The 25,059-nt window shown below is 31.7% G+C and overlaps 1 protein-coding gene across 3 annotated transcripts in view; it reads right to left on the minus strand.

Moving 5' to 3' along the window:
* Positions 1-25,059, minus strand: part of LOC115888299 — a 68,499-nt gene that overhangs the window by 42,639 nt on the left and 801 nt on the right. Inside the window, exon 1 of one of the 3 annotated variants that reach the window (XM_030907977.1) lies at positions 8,467-8,749. The exons of 1 other annotated variant lie outside the window; for it this stretch is intronic. The gene's annotated coding sequence lies outside the window, so the exon portion shown is untranslated. Of the gene's footprint in view, positions 1-8,466; positions 8,750-25,059 lie in introns of those variants that run through there. One more of the 3 variants, XM_030907979.1, reaches the window with a different exon arrangement.

The raw sequence follows: 25,059 nt of genomic DNA on the forward strand, positions 1-25,059 counted from the left end.
TATATTTAAATTTATTGACTTGTTAACATATTTCTCAGAGTGTTTCAAACTTTCACCCCATATTTCAACATTTTCATTTCCCTCGTTTAATAGACAGATGGGAATTTCATTTTCAATTTAGAAAGAGATACTAAAAAGTCAAATAACTTAGCTAAAAATTGCTTAAAAAATCGTTTGGTCAAGTGTGCTGTATCATCGTACTTGGCGGGCTACAAACACCGCTATAAGCTTTTAAAAAATGAAGTAAACATCCAGATCAACTTGTAGAGGAGGAAAAGTAGCAATGGGAATGTGAAATTTCAATTTTATTTTTTATTTTTTTACAAGTAATGGCGTTTTGAACACAGGTTTTGAAAAAAAAATTGCAAAATATAAAATACCTAATATAAATATAAAAGCCTTAGGAAAAAATGTAAATAGTGCAATAAAGTTAATAAAAATGATAGAAAATCAATTATATTATGAAAAAAAAATAGCAAAATAAAACACTAAAATCACCACAATACACCAAAATTTTGCTATTTTAATACCATTCTTTTTTTCATCATATAATTGATTTGCTCATCATTTTTATTAACTTTGTCAGTGAGTTTTCAATAAGTGCACATATTTTTAGGGTTTTTTTCGCGAATAAAAATTTGAAATTATTTTATTTTTCGAATTTTTTTTTGGAAATTTAAAAAGAAACATACCTTGATAATATCAATAAAAAGTCAGAAGAAATGCAGGAGGTCTCAAAATTTGAAGATAATTTTTTAAATTTTCAAAGTAAAATAACTCCGCCATTTTGGACTTATTTTAATAACGGAAAAGAGAAAATACGTTTCTTTTATCGAAATCTACTACCCATGGAAATATGTGCACTTATTTAGGACTCACCCTGTATTTTAAATTTTAAGTAGTATTTAAATTTAAAACTCCTTTGAAAATTACTTAAAAGAAATACAAGACTATAAAATGGTATTTTATCGTTCACCGAAAAGATTAATAATTGAATTAATTTCGGGAGACGATAATGCAATTTTATCGTCGTGTATAAAACAATATTTTTTTCCATGGCGAGTTACGTTTTAAAAAATATTTAGAAATTATTATTTCAAGGAATTTATTACGAGTAGAAAGAATATTGTGCTGGGTTGGCGTTGGTTTCTATGTAATTTGACAAATAAATAAAGCTGTCTCATTAGTTGTCAGTTTTGAGTTAGTATTTTTTAATTCTCTTTCGTGTCGATTGCTGTATGAATTGATGCCAGAAATTGCTCAAAACGAAATAAGTAAATTACCTACAGATATTCAGGCTGAGGCTTCCATTTAAATCCCGAATAACTTACGAAAAGGAATACAAAAAAACCTTGCAGTTAAAGTACTACTTTATCTATTATTTTTGATAGATATAAGGCAATTTTAACACTTGCTATGGAAAAAATTAAGAAAATGCTGTTATTTGATTTATTTTTCTTTTTATGCTTCATAAGTTTAACTAATTGAATATATCCAAAAAATAAATAAAATCAATGACGTTAACAAATCATAATCAATATTTAATAGCATAATGAACTTAAATAAGGTTCAAAAGGTCAACATTTTCATGTGCACGAAAATATTGGTAATGACGCAATAAATAAATCTCGTTTTTATAAAGAAATCTTTGAATTTAAAAAAAAATATGGCCTACTGCAATGTGTTGAGTGTCAATTGAACAAAATTACAGCGTCGTTGAAGGTGAAATAAATTTAGAAACGATCAAAACATTTCCTGGAAAAATAAAAATAGCGCCCGGCCATACCGTGCTATTCGATTGCTATCATTAAAAAATTATTATTCTCGATTGTAGGAGCATAGCCATAAAAAACGAAGCAGCATATGTATGAACAATCAACGATTTTATTGTTTGTTGCTAGGTAAGGACTGTGAAAAAGCAAATCATTTTTATGACTTTTGCTAAAGATGTGCTAATTGGAGATATGATTCGTTGAACTTGATGGTTTTGTTTTTTTTGGTAGATTTTAAAACAAGTTTTTAATGTGTTTTTAACTTAGTTCTATATACTATTGTTTCTATTTTAAGTTGGACTGATTTCAGATTATGTAGGTAGCTTTCATGGAAATAATTCAACTAAAATAAAGCTCTTATTTTTTATATTTTAGGAATATGGTGTTTTTGTACCAATAGTTCGTATTCACTAAGTCCCTCCCTCCATTGCGACCAATACTAACATATTATACGAACTATAATTTCACTAACAATAGTTATTAAAAGATTTTGTTATTGGGATCCTAAAAAAACGATTTTTGGTAAATCGACATTAAAAATATATACCATTTTTTACGAACTATTTCGTGTCTATTACAATCGAGGACTGGAACCTTTGGTGTTAAATGATCAACAGCAAAATAAAACACTAATTCACCACAATTAATACACCAAAACGCTTTACTTTTGCACTGGACGCGCGTTTCGCTAACCATGTTAGCATCATTAGCAGATTCTGTGTCAGTTTTCAGATCATCTGCTGATGATGCTAACATCGTTAGCGAAACGTACGTCGAGTGCAAAAGTAAAGTGTTTAGATGTATTGTGGTGGATTTGGTTATGGCCTTGCTGTCTTGGTTTTGCACAAAAAGCAAGACCAAGACCAAAACTAGCATTTGCTCTGTAATACCAATACTAACCATATTCGAAAGATCAAGACCAAGCATGCAAAACTCTTGCGGCCTTGCATTTTTTCACGCTTACATGGTATCAGAAATTACTTATTTGTTAATAAGAAAATGAAAAAGAAAAATTACAACATATTTCTTGATTTAAGTAAAAACAATCTTCGGATTGTCACGGAGTTTTAACAGGACACTGTCTCCTCAATGAACACCTCAGTAGATCGAAGCTAAGAAAAAACGGCGATTGCAGATTCTGTGGGGAAAATGGGGAAACACCAGAATACCTCATCACAACACTGAGTGTGGCGAGACGACAACCGTCGTCCCATAAACTTTAGTACGACTGATATTGGAGATGGAGAACTACCCCCTGTAAAAACGTCCCAGATACTGGCTTTTCTCAAAGCCCTGGGACTGTATGATGAATTATAACTGAAGAAAGGGGGACACAATAGATCTGTAAGGTTCGGGTGATCGACCCCTCTCCCACTCTTTCTACATTCTACTTATTTGTTCAAAATTATTGTTTTAACTTTGTACTTGCAAGAGTCAAGACTGGACTCTGCAAGACCAAGAATACTTATTGCAAGATTAAGACCATGTGAGTCTTGGCCCTGGTTTAGCATTTCCTCATCACTATTCGCCTCCAATGTATATGGGTGTAATTAAATTTTGTGAATTGAATGACCTAATTGTGATTTTATCAATAAAGTTTTTTTTTATTTTTATGTGCCCTTTAATATTAAAAAGGCTATAGGAGAGTTAACAATCTTTGTGTGTTGTCATAAATGATTTGCGTCTGTGTGTAAAAAGTTAGATACATATTTTGGCTAAACTTTTTATGTGAACATATTCTGAGAAACAGTTTTCGAAAAGGTTGAGAAAAACATTCATAAAAATGTATTATATTAAAAGGTATAATTACAATAAAAAAAGCCTCCATAGGAAATTAAAATTGTTTTAAGATGTAATGATGTTACTAGAAAAAAATATTAAGTAATCTATATCACCTGGATTGGAATAGAGGAGGTAGCGATAGAATTAGAGGAGTGTACAGGGTGGGTCAAATTCGACGCTTTTAAATGGAAACACCCTTTTCTATAGGAGATAGACAAAAACTAATATCGGTGTCTGGAGCTCAATTTTCATCAAAAACATGATGGTGAAAACTGCACATCAATATCTGTTACCGTTTCGGAGTTACGGGGTGTTTTTCAAAAATGTGCATTTTTAACAAATCGCTGTAACTTTTTTGCTATAGAAAATTTTGTATTTCCATGAAAACATTTCCAAAGCACCTTTTTACGTAGAATTTAATGGTTTAAGTATAATTTTTTTTAAATTAATAATTTAAGAGTTATCAACAGAAAAATTGATTTTTTATTTGGGACACCCTCTATATTTTTAATTAACTGAAAAGAATTTAAAATTACCTTTCCAAAAATATAGCACACTTGATATTTTGTTATAATTCCCTTCGAAATACAGAATTTTTAAAAATTCGCCACTTTTAACTAGTAGGCTTTGGACCCCTTATTGATGATATGCTCTTAATGGAACTCGAAAACATATTTTTCCAGCAAGACGACGCGCCGCCTCTGAACGCTGAAGTTATCAGCAAATTTTTGCAGCCAATTTTAAGAATAATTGAACAGCTAACCAAGATCACAGCCGTTGGCCGTCGAGGCCGCCTGACTTAGTGCCCATGGATCTCATCCTATGGATATTATTTGCGGTAGAATAAAGGTTCTTTATTCTTCCGTATAATCTAGACAAGAATTAGAAATACTTAGCAGTTATGAGAGGGTATTTTGGTATTGGTACTTTCACCCCCACTGAGTTAATGAATTCCGCGAGAAATGTTCAAAAACTGCCCCGTCTGTCTATAACAGAAGAGGGTCGATATGTCGAACTGTAGCAAAATCTCATGTCTTGGTTTGCTATTTATTTTTATTGTTATTAGATATAGTTTAAATATGTTGATGTTGGTTAAATATATATTAAATTGTTATAAAATTCTTTATCTCTCATAGCAAATATTATTTTCGTTTTAATTGATGCTCACAGCTAGAATTTTTTTTCATTACAGCCGGTGCCGTTCAAAGCCTACTTATTTAAAGCTGGAATTATTAATTATATTTTTAGAGGAATCGAGGAAAATATCAAGTGTGTTATATTTTTGGAAAGGTAATTTTAAATTCTTTTCAATAAATTAAAAATATACAGGGTGTCCCATATAAAAAATCAAATTTTCTGTTGATAATTCTTAAATAATTAATTTTAAAAAAATTATACTTAAATCATTAAATTCTACGTAAAAAGGTGCTTAGGAAATGTTTTCATAAAAATACAAAATTTTCCATAGCAAAAAAGTTACAGCGATTTGTTAAAAATGCATATTTTTGAAAAACACCCCTTAACTCCGAAATGGTAACAGATATAGATATGCGGTTTTCACCATCATATTTTTGACAAAAATTGAGCTCCAGACACCGATATTAGTTTTGTCTATCTCCTATAGAAAAGGGTGTTTCCATTTAAAAGCGTCGAATTTGACCCACCCTGTACAACATTAGCGTTTTTAGAACCACTCTTAAAAATTTAGTAACAATTTAGGAACATTTTAAGTAAGAGAAATGTTAATTCTTGAGGATTCCCCTGAGGACAAAATTTAAAACAGGAAACCAAGTGTATGCCCATGAATAATATAACTATACGTAGCTGTATAATAAAATAATAGTAGGTACAATAAGGTTTGGGAGGTGACAATGGTGAGACGAATCTGAGTTAAAAAGGAAAAGCGAAACGGGACAGGTTTAATACCTGGACATTCTTTAAAAGATATATTTGAAGCATGAAATCTCCTAAAGGTGGGTATACTTTTGAAAAGTTTGTAATAAAATTAAAACGCCAAAATAAAATCAACCTTACATAAGATTTTTGTATATCAGTATTACTCTTCAGCATCTAATTGTCATTAACATTTCGTATTAATTTCAAATTAAAAAGTTTGGCATAAAATGATAAATTATCCACCACTTGTAGGTAGGCAATAATTTGGTAATAATCTATAGGTACTAATATATAAAATCCTTAAGTGACTGACATACTGATTAATCACGATCCTGCTCAAACCACTCAACGTAAGAAGCTCAATTTTGGCATACAGGTTTACTCTAGGGTGTAGAGGTTCGATAAGAAGGGATTTTTCGAAATTCCAGTTCCAAGAGGGTGAAACCACCCCTCAAATATTACAATATTTTTTATTTAAAAAACGGTCAAGTTTCCGAAAAAACGCTTAAACACGTATATTTTATTTTGTTTTTTTTACACATTTTAAAATTTTTTAAAAATGTATACAGGGTGTTTCGAAAAATCTGGTCATTGATTAATCACGATCCTGCTTAAAGCGCTTGACGTAAAAAGCTAATTTTTGGAACAGATTGACTTTAGGGTGTATAGGGTGTAGGGGTTCGATTAGAAGGGATTTTTCGAAACTCGAATTCTAAGGGGGTGAAACTATCCCTCAAATATTAAAATATATTTTATTTAAAAACCGGTGAGTTTTTTCGGAAAAACTCTTAAACACGTATATTTTATTTTGTTATTTTAAATATTTTAAGATTTTTTATAAATTTATACAGGATGTTTCATAAAATATGACCATTGAGTAATCACGATTCTGCTTAAACTTCTTGACTTTAAAGCTGATTTTTGGCAAACGGATTGACTGTGGGTTGTAGAGGTTTGATAAGGAGGGGTTTCTCGAATCTCAAATTCTAAGAGGGTGAAAACGCCCCCCAAATGTTACAATATTTGTTATTTAAAAAACGGTTAGTTTTTCGGGAAAACGCTTGGACAAGCATAATTTATGTGCTTTTTTTACATATTTTGAAATTCTTTAAAAAATCATACAGGGTGTTTCAAAAAGTTGGGTAATTTCTTAACCACGATTCTGCTTAAACTGCTTAACGTGAAAAGCTTATTTTTGGCAAAAGGATTTTTCGAAAGTCAAATTCCAACGAGATGAAATTACCCCTCAAATATTACCAAGTTATATAACAATATCACCATATTGTTTTTTCTCATGCTGACATAAATGTGAGAAAATTTTATCCAGTTTGTATTTTAATGGAAATTCTTCCTTTGCTTTGTCATAACCATTACAAATGATTAATTCGACGCGAACGAAGTCGCTGGTACACGCTACTATAATTATATTACTTATGATTGATTCTTATTGTGGTTTTGTTGGTTGTTTATTTTGAAAATAAAATACTATTATTTAGCTAATAAGAATATTTTTCTAGATTCAAAGCAAGAGAAATATAAAAAATACGTAAAATAATAAAATTTATATGCCAGGAGACCCGTCGACATCATCTTTCCAAAATAAAATTAATTTTCAGAAATAGGTATGAATTTGTGACCTATAGAATTTAATATAGAAACTCAAAACAAAACAAAAAATATTTTTTTATTTCTAAAAACATATTCGGTTCTATTAGTGTATTTAATAAACATAAAATCCATATAATCTATATATAACTAAGAACTAAATTGAAAATTTCTAAAAGTTGTGGTTCGACAGCTATCATATTTTCTTTTAAGTAGATTTTAAATGAAATAATAAATAAAATAAACGCATAAACTTGAATCAAAAACAAACACTACTTAAGCGCATTAATACGATCTACCAATTTGTAACATTATTTGAGAAATCACTTAAATGAAACTAATTTAATATCTTTCACTATTTGCCATTTTATTGTTAGTATATTACTACTAAACTCTCCTCAAGTTACCGTAATATCCAATAAAAATAATTCAAACACAGAAACATAAAACAAAATAGACATCCATAAATCTCTTGCCAAGAAAAAAGTAAAATAATTCTGGAAAAAGCGCACGCCCCTGCCCGGTCGCCGCTTCGTCTTCTGACGTCACTACGCCCAGACAAGTCTCAACAAGTCTGCGGTTCGCGGCCAAGGACAACCATATTAACCCCTCTTCACACAAACATTCTTTTATACTCTCCCTATCTTTGCTAAAAATCGATACTCAAGTTGGCCACCATAACTGGATTTCGGTATACAGATATAGTGTAAGTCCTTAATATTATGTATTGTAATTTTTTTATAACCTACATTTAATAAAAATAGTATATTGTTTTATTAGCAGTCAAAATGACACTTTTTGCGTCGAGGCTTTTACTCCGAATAGAACATGCTATTTTTTTTCAAACGCCATAACTAAATTTTTAAACAATTTCAAACGTTCCAAATAATATAAAAAGATTTAAAAGTATACCTTGTATGTAATTATATTTTGAGAAACTATGGTTATCCTCGTTGAATTTGACACTGTATGTCAGTTTAATAATATATATTTTGTACTTTTATGCTTAGGCGTAATATATGTTCATATGGTTTTAATTTTTATCTTATTTTGCAAACAGAAAATTATCTGTATATCCATTGGCATACATAATGAGAGGTATTAAAAGTTTAACAGCTGTTAAATCCTGGTTGAAGGACAAAAAGATAATGAACTTTACGATAAAAACCCACTCAAACAAAAAAGTTTAAAGATGTAACATACTCGAGGTTGTTTATTACAGTCTGGCACAGATTAGATAAGACAAAAAGCCCGATGATATTTTTTTTTGCGAAATTACTTCATTATCTCCTTTTATAATTACCGTTTTTTCATTATTTGATCGCAAAAAATACTATTGCACAATACTGCGAAACACCATATTTTTCGAAAAAATCTCCCAAAAATCGAATAATAATCAAAGCACACTTACTTAAATGCGTTTAAATCGCTTAGCTCGCTATTTAACGCTTTTGAAACTGGCACTAAACACAAAAAATCGACGTTATTCAACGCGCGAACGCTGTAGAAAGCCAACCGTAGCAGGAGAGTGTAGTCGAATATCCGACCACACACGTAGCAGGAAAAAATATATTGTACGTCTAGTCGCGTTCGCGTTTGCAGGATGAATGACGTGTTCGAAGAGCGGCGAGCGCGGGCAGGATCGGGTACGAGCGCGCGCTCGCGCCAGCTCTTGCGTCATCCTCGGCCAATCGCGAGGATCGTGTCGGGCCGATGGTCGGTCACGAGGGACGAGACGGAGGGGAGGGGGAGAATGATTCATCGAAATCGCGCGTTTGTGGCGCGCGGTGGTCCTTCGAGATCCGCCGGACTGTATTGTGGCGGTGTTGCCGGAATTATGGGCGAGAACGGATTCTTCTGGAAGGACCGCGCGCGGACTTTCACCTGGTGGCGGGAGCTGACCTGTTAACTGTGTTAACACGTTAAATTTTGATTCGGTCATTATTGAACCGAATTTGCATTTTTTATGAGACGAAATTGGACTTTGATCTTTGATTTATTTTTAGTCGATGATTGCTTGCTTTAGTATCGAATAATGGCATTCGTTCTAAATTATTACCGAAAGAAAATATTCAAATCAAGAGTTTGCATTACTAACGAACTAGTAGACAGAAAAGACATAACTAATACACAGCTCGGGTGCTCTATTACCGGAAATAAATAGAAGAATTAAGTTAGCATGGAGTACTTATGAAAACCTGGACACTTAAAACGAACATCAAAAGGAAACTACAGGTCGTACAAGGCTCAATGGAACGAAATATGCTGGGAATAGCCATGGAAGACTGTAAAAGAATAGAGTGGATACGACAAAAGACTCATACAATAGATGTCATCAACAGAATCAAATCCCTCAAGTGGCAATGGGCAGGACACCTGGCAAGAAGAACGGACAACAGATGGACTACAAAAATTACAGCATGGTACCCACGAGGAACTAAGAGACCTAGAAGAAGACAATGGGCCCAATTACAAAGACAGTATCTAAATATATGAGGGAGGCTACACCGCTACAATAAGCTGAAAATAATGATGATGATGATGATGATGACGACAAAAGAGAAATACGAAATGATAGAGTAAATAAGATCTGTGACACGGAGATGTACGTAGTAAAAGATTCACAAAAGTTGAATCACATTACGAGATGGGACTGTAACATTAAAAAAATGGAAAAAGGGAGAGTGCAAATGAAATAGAACTAAATTGAAAATGATAAACTACCTATGTTAAAAATACTTGAAGGCGAAGAACTTCTTTGTTTAAGGTACGAGTAGGCTGCGCAGCACACACACATAATAAGATGTTCTTTTAATGAATATGTAAGAGCTAATAATGGAATATATAATTTTCGCCTATTATGTACCTACTCCTTCAGACTTCCCCTTAACTTGGGTAAAAAATGTATATGTACTGCCAAAATATAATTTTACTGCGACTGTGACTGGCAATGACTACGAAGAAGACAACAATATAATTATAGTCGACTTATATTATAGCCAAGAAGACTGATGCCAAGGACTGACAGCCATTGGAGACAATGAGAGTAACAAAATCAGGTAGAGTAATTAATATCAATCGCTGCTTGAGGAAAATATTAAGAAAATTTTGGCCGAACACAATACCCAATACCAGCCCCGAATTTAGGGGTGAGGGGCCAAACCGTGGCACCTTAAAATACAAACACCAAACACAATTTGCAAGATATATGATAATATATAGTCTCTAAACAATTAATTTGACATTGAAAATGACGCGCATTTTACAAAGCTAATAACCTTTCAAGGCTGTACCTATGTAAATTTAGAATACGTAACCGTGAGTAGTACAATGTTAGTAGTTTAATTATTTAAGAAAAATATAGAGAATAATTATTTTTAATTTTTTTCTGTAAGTATAATAATTAAACTGAACTCTTTTATAAGTATATTTAAAACGAATGAAAACTGATTTTAGTTATTTACACGGCAAAATTATTAATGCCAAAAATGTCCCAATTAGTTTAGGGTTCAAGGATATCTATCAATTTTGATTGCATGCAAATTATTATGAACATTAACATTGAATTTTTTGTTCCATTATTAGCAGTTGTTAAATGACTCTAGAAAGCTGTTTTATGTTTTTTTTAAATAATACCCTTTAATACGCACTTTATTTTAAATGATCTATACCGGGTGCGTCACAAAAGTGGCTCACCCCTATAACTATTTTATTTTTTCAGATAAAAAAACGAGATTTGGTATATTAGTTATGACATAAATTAGGATTGATTGACGTATTCAATTGATTTTGGTCACTTCCTGTTGAACCGGAAATGCCTACAACTTTTGATTTTTAAATAGCAGCCTCGGTATTTTTTTACTTTATTCGATAGAAAATGCCATTCTGACTAGAATGACATATCATATGTCAACTTTTGACATTCTCGCTTAATAAAAAATCGTATTTTAAGATTCAATCTAGAGTGCCATGGCTATGCTAAAAATATTAATTCTTAATCAAAGAAAATAGATCGAGGAAAAATAGATTTGATCGTCTAATATTTTTAGTGTCTTGTCCTTGCCAGTTAGAAAATGCTCAAATCATATTTTTAATCGTATCTCAATTTTTTCAAATGGAACCAGGGTGGCTCATTAGCATATCTGGAAAAAGCATATTTTACGAATAATTTGATACTACACACTTGGTATATTTCGAGTCAAATTTTCGTTACGAACCGGAAGTTATAATTTCAAATAAACCATTGTGAAAATGTCGAAAGTTGACATGATATATCTATGATACCTTCTATTCAGATGGTTTTTTTTCTATCTCTGTTCGTTCAGCGCACGGGCTTAGAGTTCGAGATTTAGAATCAAGGCTACAGATTAATAATTGTCAATATGTAATTATATTTTAAAAAATACCGAGAGTGCCATTTAAAAATCAAAAGTTATAGTCATTTCCGGTGAAACAGGAAGTGACCGAAAACAATTGAATAGGTCAATCAATCCCAATTTATGTCATATACTAATATACCAAATCTCGTTTTTTAACTGAAAAATTAAGGAAGTTATAGGGGTGAGCCACTTTTGAGACGCACCCGGTATATTACTGGGTATGCAAAAAACTTCTTCGTTCTCTTAACTGATTAAAGAAAGTCAAGGTCTGTATTTACCTTAACTGCTTTAAGAGCTTCATTAATTTACGGTATTAACACAGACAATAAATTTTAATTTTCTAGTATGAAATTTAGGGAATTCCTTCTCGGGACGACAGCTCGATATAAAGTTTTTCTCGGTCTTCAGCCATTTTCAAACTTTGTTTTAGGTTTTCTGCCATGATATTAACTGTTAGGTCTTGTCAGAATCTTCCTCCAGCTTTATTTGTATCATCTCTCTCTCTATCTTTTGTTCGACAATCGATAAGTTTTTTTTGGCTCTATGAAACTCTGAACCAAATGATAATTTTACCCAAACAGAACATCTTCAATCGTTGATTTTGTTTCAATGTTACGCATTCTGAGCTGTAGAGGAAGGTAAAGAAAACAAAGCTATAGTAGACGCCACGAATGTTTGGGAGTGATTCATCGCTTGATGAAGTTAGAATCGACACGCGCGCTATCATTTTTACATTAAAAACGTAAATTTTTACCGCAGACGTAGGTTTTTAAAGGCCCGGTCTAATCATCTGCCTGCGCTCCTCCTACTTATTCTAAAATGTTAGCGTGATTGACAAAGACGATACTATATCGCGTTTCTTTGATTGATTCGTTTTTGTGTGTCAGTCCATTGGTGTGCTTGCAGTGCGACTAATGGGGCATTCCATTTTATATTTATCACCAAATATATGTTTTGACAAGACTTTGACAGTTAAAACAACAAATTACAACAGATTATATATTGATTATTATATGACTTGAAACACCACGGCACTGGAATTAAGTTTTATGTGACCTTGAACAGATTAGTTCACATGGTAGCGACCTAAGGTAGCGACCGATGAATCACTCCCAAACATTCGTGGCGTTTACTATATCTCTCACCAGTCTCATTTTTGTACTTATGGAGATGTTCCAAATGTTCATTTGGAAAACTTGATTTTGGTTTATTATTTGGTCATCTTTTATTTATTATTTGGTCACTATCGTACACACCTAATATTTTTTGTAATATTGAGATGCGACAATTTTTCGGGGGGTTGCATTGAAACTTTAACTCCACCCATTCTAACTGCCTACAGATGATTATCCTAATGGCTACATGAGAAAAATATTAAGAATCTTTTAGCCGGACACAATACGCAGTACAGAGAAGAGGCATTGAGATTCACATGCAAAAGAAAACGGGGATGTATAGGTCACATGAGTTTATATGGGGAGGATAGGTCCATAGGTTTGCGGAAACTTGATCGTATAGCAAATGCAGCGTTAAAATGGAACCCCTAAAGCAAAAGCAAACAAGGCCGACCGGTTCAATCATGGAGACAATTCGATTTTTTTAATGTTAATCAGATTTTTTGGATTTTAATCGATTTTTTTTATTTTAATCAATTTTCTATTTAAATCGGATTTCCAATAAATAAACGACTTATTTTCAGTTAAAGTCCTATCCTAAATGGCTAAGTCTTCTTAACACTGGTGGATATCGATAATATTAACATTTCTACGGCGTATGTCGTTTTTCCACATCGGTCACCGATATATTTTATTCTGTAAACTTTGCCAATGTCTCTATTTCCGCAAAAAATTTGCCAGCTTAGATCAGAGGGATTTTGCTCGGGATTTTGAATTGCAAAATTGCTTCAAAAATGGGTCTAACATTTTAATAGATGAATAGATATTAATTAGGTTTAATATGTGTTACATCTTTTACAATTATTAGTTTTCAATTTATTAAAAGTACTTAAACATTACAGCAGCAAGTGTAACTTTTTATTTGATGGATAGATATAGGGTATATTTTTGTTATAGGAATATTTTTATATAGCTTTATAGAAAAAGCCTTTAAAACTTTTACAGATATTTTTCGATTTATTATAAGTTTTAAACAAGTTGATTTTTTTATTTAAATTAAAAATCCGTTGATTTAAATATTTGGACCCTGCATGTATCTAAACCTGAAGTTTTTTCTGAAACTTTTTCTAATTTTATGCATAGCATTTAATTGATTTTCATGCGTATTTTATTATCTCTTAATATCTTGTTATTTTCATCAATATATTTAGAAAAAAAAATTGATCTTTATCACGAATCACGCAAAATTTATTCTCTAATCTTCATTGCATAGCAACCAGTATTAATAATAGCAATAATTGAATCAGGATTACTTAATAGAAAACCCGATAATATTAATAGAACTCATATAATAGCGACATTACGATAAGAGTTTAAATTATTGTGCAATCAAGGACATCTTCCTGTGATTGAATGGATTCGGATATATTGTAAACTTGACAACGTCGCGTCTGCGTTAATATAGTAGAGCCAATTGATTCTCGGAATTCCCTCTTCCGTAATAATATTAAGGACGATTTCTAGAATTTCTATGGATAGGTTATGTAACCGTATTATATGTTTTTTTTATAGAGAGACCTACGTCATCATCGGCCTTAATGATGTAAACTAATGACTTATTTAATTTACATAATTTTATTATGATTACTATCGGTATTTTTATTCTATTTTTTCTTCTCCGCTATTTATAAATTTTCTATAAATATATCAATGTCATTGATATATTTATAGTTAAGTTTACATTTTTTTCACCATAATTTATTGGTATGGTACCTTTGGAGTTATAACTGCAGAATAAAACACTAATTTTCCCCAAAAGATCAAGAATCTTAAAAGCACTAGCTATTAAAAGTAGTTTTAATCATCTGCTGATGATGATGACATGGTTAGCAAAATTTGCGTGTAGTGTTTAAAAGTAAAGTGTTTTGGTGTATTGTGTTGAATTAGTGTTTTATTTTGGAGATATAATATTAGTTTGAAGAATCAAAAAATCTAGCTATACATTTTAGACAAAAAGTCTGAAACAGCTTCCGTGATATTACAACTTGTAATATGTTAATATTACGTTAAGGTTACTTGTAGATGGTAAGTTAGTTTGATCGATGTTCAGCTTAAGTCCCAAAGCCTCGTATGCCCATGTATATGTGTTCAACATTTCTTGCAATTGCTGTAACGTATTTGCAACTAGAGCACAGTCATCAGCGTATTGAAGGTCTGTGATGAATTTTGTACGTGTTTTTGTCCTGAGTCTTTTTATGTTGAACAGACCGCCGTCGCGTCGCGTCGTATCTGTATCTAATGCCCAAACCTTTCTCCTGTAGTTTGCTGTCCACTATAATGGAGAGCGGTGCCATGAATATATTGAATAGGAGAGGCGCTAAGACACATCCCTGTCTAACGCCTGTGTTTGTTAGGAAGGGATCGCTCAGTGATCCATGGTATCACACCCTTGATTTGTTGTTGTTATGGACGCTTTTACACACTGTAAGAAATTTGTTGGGTCCTCCGAACTTTTTCATAATTGCCCAAAGTGCATCTCTGTTCACAGAGTCGAAAGCTTTTGTTAGTCGATGAATGCAACGTAAAGTTTAGACTGCTGCTCTTTTACTTTTTCCTGTAGTTGGCGGATGGAGAATATGGAATCGACGGTACCGCAGTTGGTGCGGAAACCCGTTTGGCATAATTTTTACAAGAATTTTTCCTCCGATAGCCAGTAGTGAAATTCCTCGGTAGTTTCCGTAGTCTGATGCACTTCCTTTGTTCTTAAATAAGCGAGTCTCTCTATTTGAACCAGTACCTACAAGAAGACTTAAAAGACAATGGTCATCTGATTTGAAAGAATTAAGGAGGATTTTTTGCTGGAGAAGACCTAACGTTATCACGTTAACTGGAGCGTCATTGCTCTCAAGTCATCAAATTAACTCACAGAATTTCTTTGTAATTATTCTGATTGTTAATAGATCATAAAAAATATCCATTTATATATTTGTACAGCAACAGATATACCATTGACTGTTATTGAAGTTATAATTATCTAGGAGTAGCTAAATATTCAATCAAACAAATGTTACTACAATAAAACTAAAAGACCTTGCAATTTTTATGATGCATCGAAACACATTTTTTTATAGTTATGTATGTTATGTATGCCTGCATGGCTGGGAAACTTAAATGGAAATGACAGTTCATTAAAATATTAATAATATTAATAGTTTTTCCTCCAAGATGCAGAGGCGCAAAATATTAAAACTGTCAATATTAACAATGCAAATGTCAATATCTGACAATAATAAAATTTGATTTTTAACTGTCACTCAGAGACGCTTTTGTTGTGATTTTACGGTTTGATTTCGTTTTGATTTGTCGAATTATTGTAAAATTAAATTCCTTCATATTTTTTGCCAGTATTCTGTTTTAGACAATGGTTTTTAAAAATGGTGGGACAATTTGTGTTTTGTAATAACTGTTAATTATTTTTTTTTCATGGAGTTTAATTGTTGTACACCTGGTTTCCAAGGATATTTAATGGTAAGTAAATTAAACATATCTACTTACAGTTATAGATTTTTTAAATTAGTACTGCTAATAAATGCTACTTGCAGAGCAGTTATTTAAGTTTTTTTACGGTGCATGTAAGGAATTAAGGAATTAAGGACGCGCGTTTTATATTAGCATGATCAGCAGATGATTACATCTGATTTAATTTGTTTTTATTATTTCAGGTCCCAAACGGAAACAAACTGGGAATCTTGCCTACACCAAAATTATATACCTAGCCGTTTCCAATTCACTTCAAAGGGAGGAAAATTATGTAAAACTGCCTGCTATTTGCTGAAAAGCGCCAAAGATTAAATTATAACTGTAACAACTATATACTATTTCTAGTATTTTTAATATATTTTTTAATTAATATCCGACATATAAGAACACTTTGTATGCTTTTAATTCAGTTGATTTATCGTTTATAATATGATCGACCTAATTAAAAGCACACAAAGCGTTCTTACATGTATGTCTAAATTTATTTTAAATTAACTAAAACAACCCCTCTTCCCCGCACCCCTCTCTTCCATTAGTATTTCTTCCTCCGTCTACCAGAGGCGCCAGCATGATAATAAAATTGAAATGTATTATAAGTTGCCTATCTATTTAATAGTATAAGTCTTTTGAATGCGCTTGCTAATGTACTTTTTATATTATAATTTAAAAGTTAAATCAATAGGTACCTAACCAGTGCTACTGTAGTAAATATATTTACTTTGTTTAAATACTATTTCTTGAAACTGGTTGTATTTGTCCATTATCGAAATTCTAAAGGACATTATTAATTACTGATATGTGAGTTTAGTCAAGAAATAACAAAAAAAATCGCTTCGAATAGCAAAACCTAAACGACTAATATACGAACCAGTTACTAACTATATCTACCTATCTTTAAGCTGTTTCCATATATGTAGAATATTTTTCTTTGAGAATATATCTAGAAAGTAGAATGAGTGGAGTGGAATCACGACCTTTTGAGTTATAACTCATCATATAGTCCATAACTTATCATACATGAGGATGTTCTTCCTGTTGTCGGGGGGAAAGGGTATTTCCCATCCTCCCCTGACAACATATGATCATCCTCTGAGGAGTTGAGGAGTGGACATCTGCCTCCTACGAGGGATACACCCTTCCACGGTTGGGATTTAGCCCTTCGCAGTCGGGAAGATTGTCTCCAGCTGAGGTACCCGAGAGGTGGAGGCTGGAGGATCTGTCTCCATTTGCTCCACCTCTTTAACTTGGTCTCTCCTTAGACCTGATACCGGTGTTGTCCCAAATCTGTAATAGAGGATATATCTTTCTTTCTCAATTGTCTCCTTGGATTTGAGGTCAACTCTTATTGTGAGGATTTGACCATGGCCCTCCTCCCTCAAGTCGATGGCTCGTCAACTCGATGTTCTTATACAGGAGTTCTGGCAAAGCTGGTAATACGTTCCTTCTTGCCTCCCGGTGTTGAACGGCTTTCCATCGACTAAAATCTTTTTATTTTTTCAGATTAAAAAACGAGAATCACCCAGTATATGTATTTAGCCATCTATATACTAAGTGTTATAATTGTAATGGTTTTTAAATGGATAAGATATAAGATGGCACATGGCACCACTTTTTATACCGGATGCGTCTCAAAAATGGCTCACCCCTATAACTTTTTTATTTTTTTTTTCAGATAAAAAACGAGATTTTTTATGTTAGTATATGACATAAATTAGGATTCATTGACGTATTCAATTGTTTTGATCACTTCCTGTTTGCTGTTGTTCATTTTCCTTTGAAATGACTACAACCATTGGTTTTTAAATGGTACCTTCAGTATTTTTTTTATTTTATTCGATAGAAAATGACACTTTGAATAGAATCACATATCACATGTCAACTTTTGACATTTTCGCTTTAAAAAACATCGTTTTTTAAATTTCATTCTAGAGTGCTGTGGTGTAGTATAGTGGCTGTGTTAAAAACACTAATTTTTAATCAAGGAGCCTTGGAAAATAGATTTGGTTTGGTTTAGTTTGGTATCGTTTAGTGTTTTTCGCGTCTTGTCCTGGCCGGTTAAAAGATGCCTAAATCGTATTTTTAATCATATCTCAATTTTTTCAAATAGAACGAGGGTGGCTCATTAGCATATTTGAAAAAGCATTTTTTTAGGAATAATTTGGTACCACACACTTGGTATTTCGAGTCAAATTGTCGTTATGATCCGCATGTTACAATTTCAAATAAACCATATTAGAAAATGTAAAAAGTTGACATATGCTATGTCATTCTACTCAGAGTGTCATCGGATTTGAGTGTCTATCGAATTTAATAAAAAAAAGATACTGTGGGTACCATTTAAAAATCAATAGATGCAGTAATTTCCGTTGAAACAGGAAGTTACCAAAAACAATTGAATACGTCAATCAATCCTAATTTATGTCATATACTAACACCCCAAATCTCGTTTTTTATATGAAAAAAATAAAAAAGTTATAGAGGTGAGCCACTTTTGAGACACACCCAAAAATTTTAAATATAACGAATATATTTTCTTTTATTAAAAATAATTATATTTTCAGTATAATATTTATATTTTTTATTTTAAATTTGTTGATTTCATGCCATTCAATTATTAATTTAAAAGACAGTACAATAATGAAATACTTAAGTATTTTTAATTATGTACTATAAAAAGACACAATTGAATCTATATCTAAGTGTAGTGCTATTCAATGTAGTTTCAAATCGTTTCTAAAATATAATCTATAATATACTTGATATTTTTTGCTTTATCAAGATGACTTTTGCATTAAAAAATAATATATCACCATGACGCTGCATTTTATAGCAACTTACATTGAGAGAAAGCCCATAATTTCAATTTTACAACCGCTGAATTGTATAGTAATCAGTTAATAGCCAATATTGTTGATTGACGATAATATAGGAAATGTTTTAGTTGCGTTACTAATATGAAAATGTTCTAGAATATTTTTCGGTGTTAATTAAAACCTATGACTAGCATAAAATAATGTATGTAGCTAGTTTAGCATGATTATGAGAAAACTTCTTCATCGGTTTTTAAGATCTCATATGTATTTTTCAATATTGTAGGACAATAAGGTTATCAGAAAACATATACGGATTTGTATACAATATTGAATAATAATTAATTAATAAAACCAATATCAAAATGAATATGTTTACTTTCGAAATAATTTCTTGTGTTTTATTCATAACATAATTCTATAATACTAATGTAATTTATTAGACTGTTTTATAATTCTAATGTCAAAGGAAGACGCTTAAATTACCTTGAACAGTTAGTCATATTAAAATCAGCTAAAAACTAACAAGGATTTCTACTAACTAAACCCACCACCGCACCATAGCAAATATAATTATATCAGTGTAGTCAGACGATTAGTTTAAAAAACTGTTGAAAAGGGTCCAACAAGCCAAACCATATGTAAAGATAACGTTACTCTCATTAAATTTATCTTAGATAGGAACTATCGGAAACAGGAAATAGCCATCATATCCATTAATCAAGCAGCACTAAAAGTGATCAACTCTGTAACCATCAATTCGATGTTAGTAAAAAAATGCCTAGAGAAGCTCAAGAAATTAGGCAAAGAAAATAAAGTCCTCTCCTACTCTCAGTGTCCGCTCATCAAGGGATTGAAGGCAATAAAAAAGCAAACGATCTAGCTAGAATAGGAGCGAACACTCCACTAACTGGACCAGACCCGTTCTGCTTTCCAAGCGAAAACCAGCTTAAAGCGGAACTGAAGAACCTGGAGGACTCCATCCGTAACCTGGAATGGGAATCCTCCAACGGTCTAAGGCACTCGAAAAAGTTACTCAGAACTTACGACCGAGAAATATCAAAGACTTACCTTGATTTAAGTAAGAACAATCTTCGGATTGTCACACATTGGGTTTCTAACAGGACACGTCTTCTCAACGAACACCTCAGTAGATTAAAGCTGAGAAACAACGGCGAATACAGATTCTGTGGGAAAATGGGGAAACACCAGAACAGCTTATCACTGAGTGCTAAGACGACAACTGTTCATGCCATAAACTTTGGTACGGCTGATGTCGAAGATGGAGAGCTGGCCTCTGTGGAGCCGTCTCAGATAATGGCTTTTGTCAAAGGCCTGAGACTATATGATGATAATCCGCTATAACTCAAGAAAGGGGAACACACAATAGATTTGTAAGGTCGCGGTGACTAACCCCACTCCTAAACATTCTACTCTCATTAAATTTCATACATCTAAAAGCGTCTTTTATTAAAATATTAATATTTCAACGATGTTTCACAAAGAACCAACCACAGACTAAGTACATTTTATTACTAAATTTACACCCCTATAACAGGAAATCGCAAACGCTACTTTTAAAACCCATGTTATTAACATTGATCATACACCCCGCTGGCAAGCGAACCTTCATGTTGGCGTTTACATAATATCTGACAAACGAATCTAAAACAGCGGAAGGAATTCGGGTAAAAAAGGTCGATGTTGTCACGCTTAATTATAGAAAAGCAAAGTTGCTCGATATTACCTATAAATTGAATATATTTTAGTTCATTTCAGCATACATAATTATATATATGCTAATATGTTGACGTAGTTCTTATTGTAATAATGTATATTTATCTAATTAACTGATTTCGTTCATTCTGCCTATTATAAAAGGTAAAGTATTTCCTTAAGGTAACGTCTGCTTAGGGTAAGCTGGCAACGATGACAAAATTCATCATGGCATCCCGGATTCAACCAGTCTGATTGGTGGAGATTCTCGCATGTCTTGTCGCCATTACCTCCAACTTTATGCCCCTCTCTAGGAATAGTAGAAACAGTCACTATGTGTGTTTTATATCTTTAGCTTGATTTGTGTTTATTGTAATTAGTACACGCGTTTTAACAAATATTACTATATTTGGCAAATGACTAAACAAAATGTAGGTACATTTAAAGTAAAATAATATTACAAACTTTACTGGAAAATATTATAAAAATTCCTGATATATTTTTATGAAACCCCGCACGCTCGTGGATATTTTATGAATGAAATCGGTCATGATTTTAGAAAATTACGATCCCCTTGCCGTTGCCCCGTTGTTTCAGATCCGTTTGTCAGACTGTAGGGGTGAGTCGTTATGGCAATCTAGTAAGTCGGACTGAGCAAAAATACGAAGTATTTATTACATAACTACTTAACCTGACGCTAGATTCCATGCGTTTGGGAAAATACCAGAGAAATAGAAGGGATAGAGAATGAGCGTCAACATGCGCTGAAGGTCTAATCAAGTTGGGCGCCATATTCCAGGTCTTCGTGTCATTTTGTATATAGGTGGTAATCTATAAGTAATCAAATATCAATTTGCTGTTTTCAACCATACGGGGGGCAATTTAAATTTAGTGAAATTCTATCATTTATTATGGTTAGTTAACATTAATATGATTTATTTAATTATCAGTTTCAAAACTGCGTACAATATTGGTATATAATACAAATACACTAAATATACGAATATTCTGACAAAAGGCGCTACGGACAGATGACCTTTTCGTCGTTAAACACTCGAAATGATATTAAATAATTACAATATTTCATGTTTACTTGTACTGAATTACGTGTTTCAATTTAAAATTTTTTGCAATTTGGTAAAATTGTTCTAAACAACTTTTTGTTCAAGTTGTATATTCATAAAAAACATTTGGTTCATAATTATTTTTGATGATTGCCTACCTTGTATTTTTAATATAAACCTAGAAAAAATATGTTTTTGTTTTATTTTTTTTATTCGTCCCTTCAAATTGTGTTTCTAAAACTGTTACATAACATGTCCTCTAACAAATATTTTCATAATACATAAACATCATTGATTTTATTAAGGGTATTATTATTAGTATTTATCCTGGTTTTTGTCGACAATAAAAACTCAATCTTGTAATAGAACATTTTAATATTCGAACAATTTTATATTTCGTAAAATTATTTTGATACAAATTCAATTTGTCAAAATTCAAGTCATTAATATATTGATAAACAACCCAAATTATTCCTAAATATTTTATTATAAAAAAAAACTGTTACCGGTAAGTTTGTAAAACACATTATGGTTTGTCGTAATACTAGAAAAAATCATTTATTTTTTGCACAAAAGAAGCTTGTCGATCATTATTTGTCCATAACAAAATTCTGTATGTACAACATACATATACCTAATTTATTATTAAGAAAATTAGATTATATGATCTCAGAATTTTAAGAAATTTTTTTAAGCTAAAATAGTTTCTTCTCAACTGTAATATTGTCAACTTTGGCCTGTATTTTATCTATTTAAAAACATGGGATTGACAATCTCCTTACTAAAATACACACTGGAAGGTACCGATTAAGTTTCATTGCATCAAATACCTTTGCTATAAATCCTGGCTCACAATTTAAGGCCATTGCAAAATGCTTTTGAACTTCATCATAGATTTTACAAGAATAAAAGTGTAATATTGAAACAAAGTAACATTGTAAGCTTCATGACTAATAGTCTCATTTTTAACACTTTTTAACTATCTCGTTAACAATTATGAATATTATATGATTTTTCTCAGCGATTTGTGGTACAGATACAAATTAATATATGCCCCATAACAGTTTTTAAATAAGAAACTTCTGCCTACAGATTTAATTTTCTTATTGGCATAATACCCTTTCTTCCTATATAAATCTTGCCATTTTTTCAGTCCAATGTTCCTTGTTTTTACAATTGTAGGAATACTAAAAATGTTGACTATAGAACTTGATACTATGTTTGAAAAGCCTTCATACCTGTAACTGTGCATAAATCTAATTAACTGAATTCTCCTCCTCTTGACACTCTGAACACTGCTGCTGCTAATGTTAGAAATATTTAGCACAAAACTACAACTACCTACAACAAACTTTACAATAAAAATGTTAAATTTTCGCTGTTCGATTAAAATACCCTATCTTATGTTTTCTTTTCCTCCAAATAATCTTCTTGTCAAGTAAGGACCAATCTTATTTGACATATTTCTGGTACACTTGAACTTGTGCTTTCATGGACACTATAAGAGTGCACTGTTTTACAGAAGCACGAACATTGATTCCAAGTATCTTCTTCCTCCACACGTAATAAAAACATCCTCTTTAAATGGCCACATCATACACTTATTTTTGACCATTCCCAATTACAATCACGATTTTTACAAATCGCCTTTAGGAAAACTAAAAATAAACAGTTTTGGATCATCTGTAAACACGATTATGTTGTATAAACTTACACATGAAAACTAATCATTTTTCCCGGCGTATTAGCTTTCTTAGAATGACTATGACAATATACAACAAGCCTTTTTGAATTAGTGTTTAGAATAATTGAGGTAATAATAAATTTTAACTAGATAACCACACAAACGAAAAAAAAACAAAACAAACAGATGTCAATTAAAGAGGGGAAGTGACAGCGAGACCTAGAAGATGTCTGCCATCTTGCCGTCGACAAAAATTTGGATGCGCACTCGTCGAAGCTCATTCTCCCACTTCCATATCTCTGGAAAATACTCGTCTTCTGTCTTTATTCAGTATATCTTATTTTACTAAGCGTGTTGACCGTACCATTCGTACACATGAAAACCGGCACCCAAGATCAGAATTGCCGACCATTAGTATAAATCTTGCCTTGATTTTTTTTGTTAGGCAGACAGATTTGTTTTTTCATTTTATTTTTTCGATTTGCATCAATTAAGCCTTACTATATCTTAAAAATCAATACACTTATTTGATAAAGAATTATTATTAATGGTTAATTGTACTTTTGGTACCTATTAAGATATTGCTTTATTTTTTCTGGATAACACCGATAACGCATGGATTATGAATCAGTGTATACACAATATTTTTACGCATTTAATTTTTATTTTTAGCTGTTTCATTATTTTTTAATACTTAATAAGATTTACCTTTAAACTGTTATTTGATTTTAAGTTATTTAACTAAATTTAACAAAGACCTTAAATTGTTTGTGTAGATAATTCTGTTTCAAGATTTATATTATATTAATTTGCTGTCAGGTCAGCTATTCTAACTTCTTACTATTAACTATTAGATTTTTCATTAGGTAGCTAGGTTTCTTTTCAAGTTTCTGCATTTCTACGTGTCAGTATTGTTACTAGACGCAGTTTTACTAACAAAACTGATGTATTGTCAACTTAGTTTTTCGTAAGAGATTTGTTAAACATATCAGAAATTATAGGCTTTTATGGCGTCAAGTATATAGTTTCTTCTTCTTTCCTCAAGATTACTTTAAAGAAGCATCGAAATCAAGAAAGAAAAATAGGATAAATTTACCCAACGAGTGCATCAGTACATAAATACAGTTTGATGAAAAAAATATTACGTTTGTATATTACATTATAGTTTTGTATATTACCCGCTAAAAGATGGAATGGAAAAAAACTTAAAAATAAATTTAAAAAAAGTTAACAAAAAAAATGCCAAAAAATTAAAAAAACAAAAAAATTACTGAAAACTCTCATGGTGCAAAAGTACTATTTGCAAGTACATATGTATGGTTTTGTGTGGTTTGGACTTGTTTCAATTCAAATTCAAATGTCAAAAGTTGACATATGAAATGCCATTCTATTCAAAGTGACATTTTCTATAGGTATAATAAAGTAGAAATATACCGAGGGTGCCATTTAAAAATCAAAAGTTGTAGACATTTTCGGTGAAACAGGTCATCAAAAACAATTGAATACGTCAATTAATCCTATTTTATGTCAAATACCAACATACCAAATCCCGTTTTTTATCTGAAAAAATAAAAAAATTATAGGGGGTAAGCTACTTTTAAGATGCACCCGGTATATTAGGAAGAAAACAATTTTAAACATGCGTTTTGGCAAATCGAATATAATATATTAAATTTTTTGAATAATAATGGTTAAC

Source organism: Sitophilus oryzae, unplaced genomic scaffold (genome assembly GCF_002938485.1).
Source record: "Sitophilus oryzae breed Bouriz unplaced genomic scaffold, Soryzae_2.0 scaffold_706_pilon_pilon, whole genome shotgun sequence".
In the NCBI taxonomy this organism is placed as follows: Eukaryota; Metazoa; Arthropoda; class Insecta; order Coleoptera; family Curculionidae; genus Sitophilus; species Sitophilus oryzae.